General features: G+C 44.9%; 1 pseudogene; it reads right to left on the reverse strand.

Annotated features, from left to right (window-relative positions):
- Positions 1-12,554: 12,554 nt before the first annotated feature.
- On the reverse strand, positions 12,555-16,555 carry LOC116752911 (annotated as a pseudogene).
- Between the last annotated feature and the right edge of the window lie 1,220 nt (positions 16,556-17,775).

Below are 17,775 nucleotides of genomic sequence, written 5' to 3' on the forward strand. Positions count from 1 at the left end.
TGTGGTCAGAAAAGATACTTGATACAATTTCAGTTTTCTTAAATTTACCAAGGCTTGATTTGTGACCCAAGATATGATCTATCCTGGAGAATGTTCCATGGGCACTTGAGAAAAATGTGTATTCTGTTGTTTTTGGATGGAGTGTCCTATAAATATCAATTAAGTCCGTCTTGTTTAATGTATCATTTAAAGCTTGTGTTTCCTTATGTATTTTCATTTTGGATGATCTGTCCATGGGTGAAAGTAGGGTGTTAAAGTCCCCTGCTATGAATGTGTTACTGTTGATTTCCCCTTTTATGGCTGTTAGCATTTGCCTTATGTATTGAGGTGCTCCTATGTTGGGTGCATAAATATTTACAATTGCTATATCTTCTTCTTGGATCGATCCCTTGATCATTATGTAGTGTCCTTCTTTGTCTCTTCTAATAGTCTTTATTTTAAAATCTATTTTGTCTGATATGAGAATTGCTACTCCAGCTTTCTTTTGGTTTCCATTTGCAAGGAATATCTTTTTCCATCCCCTTACTTTCAGTCTGTATGTGTCTCTAGATCTGAAGTGGGTCTCTTGTAGACAGAATATATAAGGGTCTTGTTTTTGTATCCATTCAGCCAATCTGTGTGTTTTGGTGGGAGCATTTAGTCCATTTACATTTAAGGTAATTATCGATATGTATGTTCCTATTCCCATTTTCTAAATTGTTTTGGGTTCGTTATTATAGGTCTTTTCCTTCTCTTGTGTTTCTTGTCTAGAGAAGTTCCTTTAGCATTTGTTGTAAAGGTGGTTTGGTGGTGGTGAACTCTCTAAGCTTTTGCTTATCTGTAAAGGTTTTAATTTCTCCATCAAATCTGAATGAGATCCTTGCTGGGTAGAGTAGTTTTTGTTGCAGGTTTTTCTTCTTCATCACTTTCAGTATGTCCTGCCACCCGCTTCTGGCTTGTAGGGTTTCTGCTGAGAGATCAGCTGTTAACCTTATGGGGATTCCCTTGTGTGTTATTTGTTGTTTTTCCCTTGCTGCTTTTAATACGCTTTCTTTGTATTTAATTTTTGACGGCTTGATTAATATGTGTCTTGGTGTATTTCTCCTTGTCTTTATCCTGTATGGGACTCTCTGTGCTTCCTGGAGTTGATTAACTATTTCCTTTCCCATATTAGGGAAGTTTTCAACTATAATCTCTTCAAATATTTTCTCAGTCCCTTTCTTTTTCTCTTCTTCTTCTGGAACCCCTATAATTCGAATGTTGGTGCGTTTAATGTTGTCCCAGAGGTCTCTGAGACTGTCCTCAGTTCTTTTCATTCTTTTTTCTTTATTCTGCTCTGCAGTAGTTATTTCCACTATTTTATCTTCCAGGTCACTTATCCGTTCTTCTGCCTCAGTTATTCTGCTATTGATCCCATCTAGAGTACTTTTAATTTCATTTATTGTGTTGTTCATTGTTGCTTGTTTCATCTTTATTTCTTCTAGGTCCTTGTTAATTGTTAATTGCATTTTGTCTATTCTGTTTCCAAGATTTCGGATCATCCTTACTATCATTATTCTGAATTCTTTTTCAGGTCGACTGCCTATTTCCTCTTCATTTGTTAGGTCTGGTGCATTTTTATCTTGCCCCTTTATCTGCTGTGTGTTTTTCTGTCTTCTCATTTTGCTTATCTTACTGTGTTTGGGGTCTCCTTTTTGCCGGCTGCAGGTTCGTAGTACCCGCTGTTTTTGATGTCTGTCTCCAGTGGCTAAGGTTGGTTCAGTGGGTTGTGTAGGCTTCCTGGTGGAGGGGACTAGTGCCCGTATTGTGGTCCCTGTATTATTTCTTATTCATGTCTTACTGTCTCATGAGATTTTGACAAATAAGGCCAGGCAGAACATGAGGTCACAATCCAAATTTATGGACCACATGCGAAAAGAATACACTGCAAATGAAAGTCAGCAAAAGCATGAACAGCTTCAAATTTCTAAGAACTTCAAGAAATGGAATTAATAGATCCAGATTATTAAAAAGGAATGTGTACAATAATTAAAGAAACAAAAGGTGCAATGAAAAACATAAGCAACTACTTAGGTAAAAGGAGATATATTTTTACAAGAAAAAAAGAGAGCTTTTAGAAATGAAAAATACAGACACTGAACATTAAAACCCAAATTCCATTAAAGAGCAGAAGAACCACAACTGAAAAAAAAAAAAAATAAGAATTGGTGAATCAGAAGCTAGGTTACAAAAAGCTACCCAGAATGCAGTACAGAAATTTAAAATGAAGAAAAATATTAAAGAGAGGTTAAGAGACATGGAAGGTAGGAAGAGGCAACATTAGACTTCAAAATATTTGTTTCTCCCTCTTATTGTTAAAGATTAATTAACACAACACTATACTCTACTCCTATATACACACTTGGCATTTCCTCCCAGACAACAGGAAGTTAATCAAATGCTTACTGTAGCAAGTACACTTGCACAAAAATATATTTTCCTTAGATCTTGGAAAATAATTTCAAGGCTGCTTCCTGGTATTCTGTGCCTAGATGAGAAAGTATATTTGTAACAAAGATACTGTGCACTTTCTAACTTTGCTGCATATTTTTGAAAATAAATCAAGGAACCTAATTCTTGGGGCAAGAAGGAGGGAAGACATTTGTCATGAAGTCACCGTGGTAGTTGCTGATGCCTCCCTTCCATGGTAGGTCAGCCAACAGTGTCAGCTCTTCAGAATGACATTCTAAGTGATGTTTGTGCTGGCGAATTAGAGCAGGGAGTCTATGATGTTTAGGTCATGGGTCATTTCCTTAGTGGCTCACGGCCACAGGCAGCAGCCCAACCCCAGTAGGCGCCTTGTGGTCTCAGGTCTGGGTCCAGAGGTCAGGGTTGTTGGGCTGAAGTTGTTATCACCACTAGAAAAGCAACTCCACGAACTCTAGCTGGATCATGTACATGCTTAAATACAGGTTGAGTGAATGCATAAACATATGAGCCAGCACTATGCTATGCTGTGGGAAAGGCACCCCATCAGTTGGTCTCATGTATAAACTTCCTACCCACGGACATCTCACCCTGTAGATCAGCATTAAGGATTAAGTCCATCCTTCTCTCTCTTTTTTTTTCAGGAGTGTGTGTCTTAGAAAACAACCTTGTCTCCGGCATACCTTTCTCCAGGGCTTTTGAATACATTTAGATTTTTTTTCTGCCAGTAGGAACTCTTGGAATAATGAATTCCATATGTGTATATTTCTCAGTGGGAAGTGGGACGATTACCTTTATTTGGTCAGTAAAATTACTCTTTGCTCCAAGAACTCATTATATTTCATAAGTCCTAAGTGCTGGAAGAAGTTGCAGAGGAGAGGGTGGACTGGTCCTTCATTGCTTAGGGAGCTTACAATGTTAACAGACTCCAAAATACACGTCTTTGATGTTCACGTGAAGCTATGCATCCATACTTGTTGAAGGAAAACATTTCTCATACCAGTTTTTCAGAATGCTTGAGTGATTTTCAAAAAAGGAAAAAGAAGGTAACTCTGGTAACCAGGGTAGCACTGGGAAGAAAATGGGAACAGGAGACCCAAACAAGTTGTTATTGCCAAACACTGGGGGAGGGAGCAGAGGGCATAGGAGAGGTTGGTCTACAGGCAAGACTCTCAGGAGGATCGGGGGCTGGAGAGAGCTTGTCGGAGAGAGCTTGTCAGAGGGACCCAAAATTCTGCCCCTGGATGACTCAGTAAGAACCACAGCAGAAGGAGTGAAGGTAGCTCCCTGGGGAGGCCCTGATGGAGGACTGAAAATGGAGAGGATGAGTTTTGTGTTGTCTGTGTTGGGTTTGAGGTAGCTGTGTGACATCCAGGTGGGGATGTCCAGGAAGAGATATTCAAAAAGGCCTGGACCAGAGCCCCAGGTGTGGAGGTGCTGGGCACAGAGCAGGAATCTGAGCATAGATGGAACACCTTAGGGACATGATGGAGAATGAAGACTGGGGGTAGGAGCCTCAGGAAGCCCTCACATTTGGGGGGATGGGGGAGAAAGAAGTCTGTGTAGAAGGTAAGAGGAAGAAAAAACCCAGGAGAGAAGCACTGAGGGAAGAGAGGATCTCAAGCAGGGCGATGTGGTTGGTAGGGCCAGGAGGAGGAGGACTGAGGACACTGAATCTGGTCGCCTTGGGAGTCTTGGGACCTGCAGAGGAAGGCATCCCAGAGAGTAAGGACACTAGTCCCAGGTCAGGGTGCTGACACCCGAGGAAGCCAAGAGATGCCCCAGGGGTGCTTGAGCCCTCCTCTTCCAGGCAGTGCGATGGTACCAGGCAGGGGATACTGAATGGAGAGTGGAGGGAAGTCCTGGATCGAGGAGGGACCACCAGAGACAGGAAAATCACAGGGAATGAAGACCACCCTGGGAGGGGATCCAGGGTGGGAGGGGACATTAGTGTTGGCAAGAGTGAGAGATGAGAAAGGTCTTTTGAGAGATGGGAGGGGTGTCCCAGGAACACGAGATGGACTTTTTCGAGAAAGAAAGGGGAGCCACTGACTGGGGCCGAGTCAGGGAGGGGGTAGGGGAGGGAGGGGCCAGCATGGGGGAGAGGGCTAAGGTGAGGACGAGGGGGACAGGAAGGGCCAGAGTGAGGGACAGGACAGTGAGGACAGTCTGTGGGATACCAGCTGGACAGACCACAGCACAAAGTGACTCGTGACAAAGAACAGCTGGGCTTCTGAGAGGGCCCCTGGCCTGGCCTGCAGCTTAGCAAAGGAGCCCGAGGTCATGCTGGGGCCAGTCTTCCTTCTTCCTGAGCCCCAGGGACCTCGAGGCCTCCAGGTGACCACCCAGACAGTGGTGGCTTCTTTTCTGGGAACACTCCCCAGCCCAAGAAGTCCTCTGTCTAGTATAGCCACCCTGGCCTCGCTCTGTTTCCCGTGGTTTCCTCCCTTCACCCGCAGCTTCCAGGGGAGGGAGGTGATACTTCCTGTGCAATTCCTTCTGGAATTCCTGCCCAGGCTTCTGAGGTCTGCAGCTGTTCTGGAGAATCAAGCTGTACCACACTCATCCACTGTGATGATCCAGACGGGCCTTTGGTCAGGAGGGTCCCCCGTCACAGGATGGCTCAGGCAGCTGTGAGGAGAGTGGCCTGGAGTCGGGGAGGCTGGAGGGTAGCTTGGTTAGGAAGGGCTTGAGGTGTCCGGGCAGGAGCGATGGGGGCCTGGACCAGAGTGCTGGTGACGCGGTGAAGAGAAGTGGTGGTGCAGGGATGCGTTTTAGAAGTAGGGGATTGAGCAAGGGGCTGAGAGAAAGAGGGGAACCAAGGCTGGTCTCTCAGACCAAGGGACACTGAACGCTGTCACCTGAACAGCAGACTTCCCAGTAAGCCATGTACTCAGTGAGCGTGTGACAGCCCAGAGGGTTTTCTCCAAGCCTGGGAAACCTCCGCAAAGACAGCAGGTGTCTGTTTTCCTGAGACGGGGCAGAGGGTGGGCAGGGCCTCCGGATGGGAGCGTGAGAGGGGCTGCTTCTCCTGCCCAGCCTCTGCAGGGACTTCCCCAAAAGGTTCAGGGTCAAACCTGAAGCTCCTGGGGGAGGTCCAGCCTCATGGGACCACCTCAGGCCTGACCCCCCAACTTCTCCCCAGCTCCTGCACTGGGTGCAACCATGGTAGTGTGGGCCGGGAGACCAGGCCAGACTGCTTTCACCATCCTGAGAAGTCCCCCTTGACCTAATGTGATGCAGTTTTCCACAAGATGGACATTTTTGGTTTTTATCTCTGGGAAATGGAGTATTTGTTTTCCAACAAACAAATTCTTGGATAGAAAGAACTGGATTTGCAAAGAAAAGTTTTAATAAAAATGGGGGGAGCAGGGGAGAAGGGCAGCCAGACGGTTTCCAGCTGATGCCACAAATGATTTCCTTACTGTCAGGTTGAGGCTCAGCATCAGGGTGTGTGCAAAGCTGCAGTCATACCCGGGGACCAAAGTGGTCTGAGCCACTGGGTTTGGGGGGGCCGGGGGGGTGGGGAGCACAAGTTCACAGACACAGGCTCTCCTCACACCAATTAGAAAACCAAACTCCAGGACAGAAGTGATGGCCACTCAGATGAACAAGGGCCGCGCGTGTGCACGTAATCCACACACAAACCCTAGCAGTACTCTGATCCCACAGACAGTGGCTCGAGCCGCTCCCCCTTAGAACGGGGGCCACTGCCCCTCCAGGGGCCACCCCATGTCTCTGGAGATGCCCTCTCCAAGTGTTTAGGCTTCACAGGTTTTTACCAGGCCCTCGAGGAAGGCTCTCTGGGGCTGGAACCCTTGGGGGTGCCCACAGTTTCAGAGCCTTCCCTCCCATACTCATTGTACCATAACTGGCTGGTTATACACCCTAAGCCCCCTCTTCTGTCCTCCCCTGCTACCCCCACTAGACTGTGAGAACAGGGTGGCTTCCTAGCCTTCTCCATTCCCAGGGCCTGGCAGAGCTTCTAGTTGTTCTAGTTGAATAAACAGACCAATGACCAAATACCCAACCAGCTGGTTGAATCCCTTTGGTACAACATAAATTTATTCCTGAGTGGTGAGGACAAACGGCCAAATTGTATCTCGCTAAAAACCCCTCCTACACCCAAGGCCTGGCAGGAAGATAAAGCCATGATGGGGTGCCTCGCGCCCACACGTCACAGCCACAGCACTGAACACAGCATGGGAAGCAGCTGGGCAAGCTCTAGATCTGCTCATTCTGCTTTCCTGCACATGACTGACCAGCTGATAGCAGGCAATACACGGGTTAGCTGTGCTCTGGTATGAAAGGATGAGATGAGCTGGGCCAGTGAGACGGCCTGTCTCAGAAATTTGATATGAATATAAGCAAAGAAACGGCCGGTTAGTTGCAGATACGTAGTGTGTACATAGAGGATTAGGAAGGCCAAACTGGCCGTATGTAAGCTTCAGTTACAAACTATAAATAAGCAGAGGAAGACGCTAGCTGGTACCCAGAGAGAAGCCAAGAGGAGGCTTTATAAGGCTAGGGATCAAGGACGGCCTCTTGGACAAGGGAAACAAAAGCACAAATAAACAAATGGGACTACATCAAACTAAAAAGCTTTTGCACAGCAAAGGAAACTATTAACAAAACAAAAAGGCAGCCTATAAATGGGAGAGGATATTTGTAAACCATATATATGATAAGGGGTTAATATCCCAAATATATAAATAACTCATACAAGTCAACATCAAACAAAAATGACCCAATTACAAAATGGGCAGAGGACCTGAATAGAGTTGACATTTTCCAAAGGCATATAGATGGCCAACGTACACATGAAAAGATGCTCAACATCACTAATCATCAGGGAAATGCAAATCAAAACCACAATGAGATATCACCTCACGCCTGTCAGAATGGCTATTATAAAGACCACAAATAAGTTTTGGCAAGGATGTGGAGAAAAGGGAACCTGTCATGCACTATTGGTGGGAATGTAAATTGGTGTAGCAGTCACTATGTAAAAGAGTATGAAGTTTCCTCAAAAAAATTAAAAATAGAACTACCATCCAAACCAGCAATTCCACTTCTGGTATTTTTCCAAAGAAAAGGAAAACACTAATCTGAAAACATATACGCATCCCTATGTTCACTGCAGCATTATTCACAATAGCCACAATATGGAAACAATTGAAATGTCCATCCATAGACGGACAGATAAAGAAGATGTGGTGTATACACATACACACACACACACACGAATATTACTTAGCCATAAAAAAGAATGAAATCTTGCCATTTGCAACAATATAGATTATATTAAGTGAAATAATTCAGACAAAGACAAATGCTGTATAATTTCACTTATATGTGGAATCTAAAAAACAAACAAAACAGAAACAGACTACAGAGAACAAACAGGTGGTTGCCAGAAGGGAGGGGGAGGGGGGATAGTGGGAAAAAAAAGGTAACTATGTGAGGTGATGAATGCTGATTAGCTTAACTGTAGTGATGATTTCAAAATGTATATTTATATGAAACCATCACATTGTACACCTTAAATATATACAACTTTTGTCAATTACACCTCAATAAAGCTGCAAAAAGAGTTTAAAAATTAAATATTAAAAGGACAGTCTCTTGGGAGAGACGACATGCGTGGTGGTTTCTGCAGGCGAGGGGTTACCTAGATGGATGGGAAGTGGGGGTATGGTGCAGCATTGACCGGAAGGGAGATTACGTGTGAAGGCACAAAAGGGATGTGTGTCTAAGAACCACTGGCTTCGTGAGTGAGTAGAGAGCAAGGGAGGGGAAGAAGTTGCGTGTGAGGGGGACAGCAGGGCCAGATGGTGGAGGGAACTGTGTGCTACGGTGGCAAGTCTGGCCCCTGCAGGGAACGTTGAATACGCTCCGGGAAGGCCTCACCTCCGGACACCTCCGTCTCACCGTGTCGCCCTCCCAAACCCACGGCTCCACCATCTCCCAGGACTAGGCCACCTCTAGACCCAACGCCAGATCACACTCTACCCACAAACCACTGACCCCTTTCATCTCACATCTATGCTGCAACCTCTTAGACACAAGGCTCCAGGCCTTCAATATTCTGGTCTAACTACCTTGCCCAGCTGGAGCTCACAGCTGACCATCTGAACTACATCTCACCAACACCCTAAACTCTCTTGCACTGCTGTCCTCACACCTGTCCAGAAAACCCACAATCCTCCATCAACCCCCCAGTCAGGCTTCTCTCCTGTGGCGGGCTTCTAGCTGGGCCCCAGATCTATTCTCCTCTTCTTCCACAACACTAGAGTTTTAGTTGGTGACATGGCTGCCCAGCTAGACCCATTTCCCAGACTTCTTTGCAGCTGGGTGCCTAAGTTCCCACCAATGGAATGTGAGCAGAAGTGATGTGTACAACTTCCCTCTCTCTTACCTAAGAGGAAATTATTTGCTTTCCACTTCTGCTCCTACCCCCTTTCAGGAGCTGGAACACTGATGTGTAGAGCCCAGCTCTGGCCATGCAGCCACAGTCTGTGGATGGTGGAACAAGATGGAAGGGCCCGAGGACCCTGAGCGGTCCTGAAGAAAGAGGCACTCCACCCTCCTCCCTTTGCACTGTAACATGTGAGAGAAATAAACATTTATCATATTTAACCCACTCCTTGTTACAGCAGATTCTACTACTGTCAAATGTGTGGAGAAAAATGCCGTAACCCATCAGGGCAGTCCCGTCTCCAGGCCTCAGCTGAGGTCTACCTGCACTTGATCCTGACCAGCTCCTTGCAAACTTCCCCTAGTCAAAGCTTCCAACTCTCATGTTTATCAGGCCCCCATCCAACCTCTCACTCTCAACAATCCTGTCTTATGGCACAACAAAGGTGGAGACCACCAAGCAGGGTCTCCCACCATGTTCTACACACCACTGCAGTCCTCTCCCCTTATCTCGATGGTTAGTGTCCTTTTCTCTGTGCTCTGATTAGACTCTCTGGATTAAATTCACAGCTCTACTACATACTACCTGGGCAACCCACCTCAGCTTTCCTTTCCTCAACTGCAAAATGGAGGTGACAATACTACTCAACAGGATTGTGAGGACTAAGTGAGGTAATGCATGAAAAGCAACTAGCACAATGCCTGACACATAGTCAGCAATGGGCACCGGCCACTAACATCACTGAAACAAATGTGACCACATCAGTACCTGATGGAGGCCTTCCACTGAATCTCCGTCACCTACAGAACATAGTCTAAACCTCTCAGTATGTTAGGCCCTTCGTGACACATCTGCCGTTTACCCCTGGCATGTTCTCTCTTGCTACTCTGCCTTGAACACTATGTTCTAATACCAAACTGCCCACAGATCTAAAAAACAAAACGAAAACCCATTCACTGATTAGACAGATAGATATTAAAGTGCCCACTTTTGGAGCATTAGTGACTACTCCAATAAATTAATTCCCCTTCCTGGAAAAAACCACCCACCTCCCTAAAAATCATCATGAGAAAAAGCCTATTTTTCATCCTGTGTCTGGGAAGTGATACGGAATTCAGTTTCCTAAAGCAAAAGTTAGGTTACCCTTCTTTCAGCTTTAAAATGCGATGCTATGCCAAGATGGTTATGGGGAAAAAAGCAATCTTTATATCTACTTTTAAATCTTATTGTTTAATGCATGTGAAATGTTGTATCCCATGGAAAGGGAAGGAGGTTCCTTTCAGAGGGACATTTGACACATGAGCCAGATGGTGAGGCTGGCAACAGGATGGTGAAGAGTAGGAAGACGGCCAAGGTGGCCAGCAAGGACAGTGGAGATGGGGGCAGGCCCTCAGGGCAGAGCCAGTCCCAGATTTTCACAAAGCGCATAGCACCTGGCTGCAGTCTCCTGTCTCTTCCTCTTCCTGCCTTCCCAGAACAGGCAAGAAGGACCCTAGGGAGTACTTTCCACGAGACAAGAGTCTGCTTAGCTGACCAAGAATGCCTGTCAGGTCAAATAAAGCTGCCCTCCTTTCAGTCAGGTCACGTGTGTGTCTTTCTAAGGGGAAAAAAAGAGCAAAGGCCAGAGGGACACTGCCTAGAGATCCCAACACAAAACTTAAACACAGGTTTATCAGGACATTGCACTTCCTGACGAGATTACGGTCAAGTCAAACCCATTCTGGCCTGAGCGAGTCAGAGTTAGAGGAACTTCACTCAGAATATGAACTCTAGTACTTTTCTGGGGCCAGGGCCTATGACCAATTCCTCCTCAAGTCTACCAGAGTGTCCAGAATGTCCTGTTCTCTGAGTTATGGAGACAACATCTAAGGTGTTCTTTAGATATAGTAAGTAATGCTATCACCAAATAGTTCCAATTCAAAATTAACAAACCTTATATGAATACAAATAGTCTTTAAAAAGGCATATAAAATATAGTCCAATAGATTCATGTGATATTTCATTAAATGAATAAACAAATGTTTAAGATCTTTTAATAAGAATTTTTATGGAGACAGATAGCTAATCTCTAGCTTACTTCCAAAGGCCCTAGGTAGTCAGACCATGAAGCTAGAGGAAAGGCACCTGGTGGGAGATACCGCAGGCTAAACACTGAGGAGAACAAAAATATCCCTGCAAGGCCAAATCTATAAAGTGGTGGCAGAATTATGGACTCCTGGAAAATAGTAGGGCTGAGGCCAAAGTAACAGCGATCAGGATGGAACAGTAGAGTTTTCTGGACATAGAGGCTAAAATGTTACCTAGTAATCCCTACCAGGATTTCTCCTCAAATAATGGCAGTACTTACCAACCTGAAAACTACCTGACTGGGCACTCTACATTGGCAAAGACTTCATAACCACTGCACTTCTTCTCATACTGACAATACTCTGAAGCAGTGATATACTGCTAAAGGAGGCCAGATACCAGTCCCTTACCCCATTTCTGCACAGGGGCAGACATTGCTAGTTGCCCACCAACAGCCATCCCTATTTTCCTACCAATGGAAGCCAAATTTTGTTCAAGGTAAGAATGTGCTCAACTAGGTTCCTCAAATGTGCACAAACTGATGAATGAATAGTATATATCCATTACAAAGGAAAATTTGGCAATAAAAGGGAATGAAACCCTGATACATGCTACAATATGAATGAACCTCAAAAATGTTACGCTAAGTGAAAGCAGCTAGACATAAAAAGTCACATATTGTATGACACCATTTACATGAAAGGTCTAGGATAGGCAAATCTAGAGAGACAGAAAATGGATGTGTGGCTGCCGAGGGCAGGGGTGGGGATGGAATTAGGGTTAGGAGGAGTGACTGCTAATGGGCATGGGGTTGCTTTCTTTTTGTGTTGGTAAAAATGAATTCAATCGTGGTGATGACTGCACAACTCTATGAATATACTGAAAATCAGAGCTGTACACTTTAAATGGGTGACACGTGAATCAAATCTCAATAAAGCTGTCGAAAAAATCCAACAAAACCAATTTCCCAAGATGCTGGACTGCTTGGGGTACCCATGTGCTACAGTTCTGTCCAGTAAGGTGTTGGTGGAAGTATACGATGGGAAAGTTGTCTCCTCAAAAAAGACTCAAGTAACTCGTGTCTTTTGCCTTTCATCTTTTTCTCATCTTCTTGCCTACTAAAAGTTTAGGCCCTGGGGGTCCCCTTAGAACAAAAACATGTTAAAGATGACAGGGCAGCAAAAATGGAGGTAGCAGGTAATGGATGATATCCTGGGATCACAGCACGAGCCCTGGTTTGTCTCTCTCTGGAATTGTTATGCGAGAGAAATGCGAGAGAAACCTGTATTTCATTAAGTGATTATAGTGGTATTTCTATCGCTTGCAGCCAAAGGCTATCCCTAATGATGCACGCCTATCTAACATCAGCCTGGGCTGATTCTTGGAGCCAAGAAGGAAAAGGAAAAAAAAAGTAGACTCAGAAAGACACAAAAAGTTGATTCCAAATGTAACATTCAGACACTATGGAGTCAGCGTCAATTTTTTTGTTTAAAGGGTAAATAGTTTTTATTTTCAAACTATACATGTTTTTCCCAATTTTTGTATACCCCCAAGGGAGTGCATACCCCTCTCTAAAAACAAGTCGCTAAAAAATGCTTTAGTTTTAAAATACTGATGAACCAAATACGAGCAAATGCATATTATTATTATTATTATTGGAGGGCCTGGTTCTTTATTTCAAAAAGACATTTATCAATGTTCAGTATCAAAACAGTTACACTATTGGTTTTTCTTTCTCCCAGTCGGCCCCCAAAGAGACGACACCAAAGGAGAGTACATTTTAAGCCAATTTTGCTGAAGGATGCACACCTAACTGACCTCACCGAAACCTCACCAAAAAGGGGGGCTCGGGTAGGGAAAGAAACTTTAAAAGACCAGCACACTGCCAGCCCAGACTGTAGAGCGCTCTCATAGCCAGATGGGGTGACCAGTGTGCCCCCCAACCCCAAAGAAGCAAAGTTTCAAAATAATATAAAATTTAAAAACACTTTTGTACATAAGCTATTCAAGATTTCTCCAGCACTGACACAACGTACAATGAGATGGCACTTCAGACCCAGCAGCAGCTTCAGACCCAGAAAAGGGTGATGAGTTTCATATGGCTAAATCAGTGGTAAAACATAATTTTCTTTCCTTTCTTTCAAAGAGGTGGGAGAGCAAATAAGTGGTCACCACAAAATAAGGGACACATGATCCATTCTGTGGGTGGTGGGGAAAGGGGTAGAGCTGGGACAAGGATTTCGTCTCAGAGGTCTCACCATCTTAATTTCGTTTGGTCACTTCTGATGGAAAAAAAAAAAAAAAGTTGCCCCAAAATACTGTAAAGCTGAAAATCTGAACAGTGAGTTTTTTTGTTTTTGTTTTGCTTTGGCTAACTCCTTCTGGAATCATCTTTCTGGTTTGGCGGGGACTTTTTGCAGAGCAATGAGGCTTCCCAAAATGGAGTCCTTCTCTGGGCTGTTTGGCTCTCAGGAAGGCAGGCCCATACCTTTTTCCCTCCTCTATGGAGAGGGCGATATGCATTAAGCTGAAAAGTTACCTTCCAAAAGTGAGAAAGGGATTAGACTGCTGCTTCAGAACTATGGAAGTATCTGGAACGTTTTACAAATGGCTGCTACATCAACAACAAAAAAAGTAATTACAAAATGCATACATCACAGCATGCTTTTGAAGACACTTAGCATTGTGCTCCGTTCCCTTAAACGTTGTTCCCAAAGGTGCTCAGCCTCTAGCCCAAATGGAATCTCTGGGGAGAGGCAGAGACAGTTTGGCGAAAAGAACACAGGGGTGGGGGTGGGAGACGTGGCAAAAGGAGAAAGCAGCCTTCCAGTTAAAGCTCAGCCCTCAGCTTAAAGGTCAGCTTCAGGCAGGCTGGCCTCAGCGGTCGGGGTCAGAGGGAGGGGCAGTGCAGGGCGTGACTGGGGTGCTCTGCATCTCAACCAGGTCAAGCAGAGTCTGGTCCAGCATCCTTTGTGTACAGAGGTGCTCCTCTTTGGTGCATATCAGTTCATCTTCCAAATCACCGTCTTTTCCAGCTTGGCTACCGATCTCTCAGCAAACTCAGCACGGGTCTCTGCCTCCTTGAGTTTATCAGTAAGAATCTTTCTCTCTTTCTCATGTCTTCTTCTTGAGAGTACTTTTCTTCAGCACTCAGACACTTCAGCTTCTGGTCCATCAGTCTGACCTGCTCATCCGTCTCTCGGCAACTGGACTCTGCCAGCTCAGCTCGCTCCTCTGGGCCTTCCAAGTCTCCCTCAATAATCACCAACCTAAGAGCCACCTCTTCATACTCTTCTGCAATGTGCTTAGCTTCTTTGAGTTGGATTTCCTGGAGCTCCATTTTTTCTTCCTCTTTTAAGCCTCGGTTTTCAGTAACCTTCATGTCTCTCTCGCTGTCACAAGCAGCTTTCTCGGCTTCCTCCAGCATTTTCAGAGCAGCGGCGAGGCGCTCTTGAGCGCAGTCCAGCTCTTCAACCAGCTGGACCCTATGGTTCAAGGAGGCCGCCTCAGCCTGTTCCCGGGTCGCCTTTCTCCTCCACTTCTGCAGGGGGCGCTCGGCCCTCTCCCCCGCGTCCCTGGCCTGCTGCTGCAGAAGCGGGGTCTTGCTCTTCACCGCCTCGGTGGTGGTGATCCCGGCCATGGTGCCGCCCGGGCCCTGCTCGCCTTCGGGCTCCTGCCTCCTCTGCCCGGAGCTGCGGTCGCTTCTCCGCCAATGGCATATTATTATTTGCTCAAAGAGGAATTCTTTAAACTATAATCGATTCCCCATTTTTTTTAAAAATACGTTTCTAACATCTGTTCTTTGAAGGGTTAGAAGACATCTCCCATTAAACCCTTTAGGCCTGGTCAGCCTTAATCCTTAAAGAACAGCACTCTGAGAGAGAAAACAAAGGCCCAGAGTTTCAGTTTACTTATATATAAAATGTATGTTCTCAGTACACTTATGCATGATGTTCATGTGTCCCAGAGGATTAAGTTCAATGTTATTCTGAACTACTAAGGGCAAAAATGAACGTAGAAACAAAAATTATTAACAAGCAACTGTTTATGTTTTTCTTTTCTAGCCCCATAAATTATATCACCACCTTTTTATCGTATGGGTGGGGGTGCAGGGCATGGGAGAGTAACACCTGGAAAAGAATCTTCCACTCAAGTCCATGAATTACTTCATTTGAGATGATTATTTCATGTACAACTCCAAATAAAGTTGACCTTATAGAAGTATGAAACAGAATTTGCAATCAGGCTAATTGTTTCTGCGACCAAAGAAAAGGAAGGGAAAATGAAGTATCAATGAAAAGGTGGCTGGGGGTGGGGCTGGGGGTTGCTTAAGCCAGCAATGGGGTGGGATATGGTCTTCCCTACCATTCTGTCTCCTTTTATTTCATGCTTTATTGGTTTATATTACATAAAACTTAAACCCTTTAAATTTGAATATAAATATCACATTATAATAGAACACAGTACTTTAAATGAGATGTTTTACAGAGTTACCATTTTTTTAAAAGCCTAACTGCTCTCATGTGCAAATTTAGGTGTTTTTACTTACCAATTCACTAAATATTCAACCCTAAAATGTGTCAAGCACTAAGTAGGCAGTGGAGATTCAACCTGAGTGAAACACAAGTTCCTATCCTCAAGAAATATAAACAGCCAAGTGGTAAAAATAAGCCCCCATCTTAGCTTTGTCAGAATGTAAACCCAGGGAACAAGGTTGAAAAGCAACTATGGCAGAGCCTGGAGGAGCGGGGTGAGGTGTCAGGGGAGTCTCTTGGGCACTGGGCAGTCTGGAGTAGAGTGTGGCACAGGCATAGGAAAGGACACATGAAAGAGCACCACGCTCAGGCAGGAAAGTGGTAAGCTGGTGAAGCAGGAGGGGACACAGCAGAGATGAGTGGAGGCTGTGTACACCTAGGTGCTCTGAACTCCACTCTGCAGGCTCTGGGAAGGGGCTGAACGGTTCTGAGCAGGGACAGCTCAGTTTTAGGAAGCATTACTCTGGCGGAGGCTGGTTGGGTGGGATACAGACCAAGGCCAGTCCAGCAGTTTCAGGGCAAGAGGCCAAAAGATGATGATGGTAAGCAAGACCATGGCAGGTCTCAGGTCCTAAGGAAGCAACCTCAACAAAGGCAGGTTTTCATATAATGGAAACATTTAAAGTTCTGTGCACCACCTCCCTTCATCCTTGCATTTTCCCCCAATAAAAACATAACCTTTACCACAACGAGAGGCTGGTGGCTAGAGTGGAGAGGCTTTCATGCTTGCAGATCAAATGACAAGAACGAAGAGTATTCCACACCCAAAGGGATTTTTCTCCCTCTGCTCGCTCATTCCCATCACCAGTGAAACATTTCCTGGAAAACAAACATGTCCCGTGCCTGCCCCCGCAAACCCCCACCCCAATAGTTCTTTGATCCCCTTTAGTTCTGTTCCATTTCCCTTCACAGCAAAACTTTCAAGTAGGGTCTCCACTGTCCCACCTAGTATTTACACTTCCACTTGCTCCAATCCCTACTGCTTCTGTCAATAATTGCATAATGCCAAATCCCATACAGGCTTCTTCTTCCACTTTGAAATACTTTCTTTCCTTTTTTCCTGTTTTTTTGTTGTTGCTTTTTCCAACTGTAGTGGTTTCTTCTCTTTTTCTGTTATTTATTCTTCCTTCACTAGATCATTAAAAGTTGGAGTTACCGGGACCCTGTCCCAAGACCTCCTCTCCATCTACCCTGGCTCCCGAAGCAAGTTCATCCAATATCATGGCTTTAAATATGGTCTGTATTTTACACTCCTACATTTATATGTTCAATGAGACCTCCTCCCTGAGCTGCAGGTTCTCATCTATCTACTCAAAATCTCCACTTAGATGACCAACTGGCATCTCGAACATGGCTTACAACAAATTACTAATTCCCCCTGCTAAAGCAAAATCCTGTTCCTCTTAGTTTTTTTTTTTCCATCTCAGTATATAGTTTGGCCATACAGCCAGACTATATGTTCAAGCTCCAAACCAACTAGTTATTCCTGATCACTCTCTTTCCTTCTCCACCCCACCCTCCAACATCCAATAGATCCAGGTCCAATCTGCCCCTCCCAATCTCCTGCACTACTCTAATTAGTCCAAAACCACTATCTTTTCTCTCCTAAACTATGCAACAGTTTCTTATAGTCACATTGCCTCCACCCTTGCCTCCCTACAGTCTAATCTTCACAAAAATGTTGGCAAAATCTGTAAACTGCAAATCAGATCACGTCACTCCCTTATTTAAAAACTCCTTGACAGCCGCATAGCACAAGAAGATCAGCTCGGTGCTTTGTGTCCACCTAGAGGGGTGGGATAGGGAGGGTGGGAGGGAGACGCAAGAGGGAGGAGATATGGGGATATATGTATATGTATAACTGATTCTAACACACCATTGTAACTAAGGAACTAACCATTGTAACTAAGAAACTAACACACCATTGTAAAGCAATTATACTCCAATAAAGATGTTAAAAAATAAAATTAAATAAAAAAAATTGTTTAAACTCCTTGAATGAAATCCCACTGTACTTAGAATATAAATGTGTCCCATGGCTTACAACCACCCCCAACCCTGCTCCAATGTCTGTTCCTACATCTCCCAGACCTCTTCCCTAACTACATTCTAGCCACATTGGCCTCTGTTCTCTTCTTCCAGTGGCAGCAGCTGGAGGATGAACAGGAAGGGCTGACACTGGAGGCCAGCTCATTCCTGCTTTAATGCTTCTGCAATTATGTCCCTTCTGCCTGGATCTTCTCATAGGTGGCTTTTTGTTACTCAGATCTCAGCTCAAATGCCACCTGCTCAGAGAAGCCTGACTAAAGA

Source organism: Phocoena sinus, chromosome 4 (genome assembly GCF_008692025.1).
Source record: "Phocoena sinus isolate mPhoSin1 chromosome 4, mPhoSin1.pri, whole genome shotgun sequence".
Classification (NCBI taxonomy): Eukaryota; Metazoa; Chordata; class Mammalia; order Artiodactyla; family Phocoenidae; genus Phocoena; species Phocoena sinus.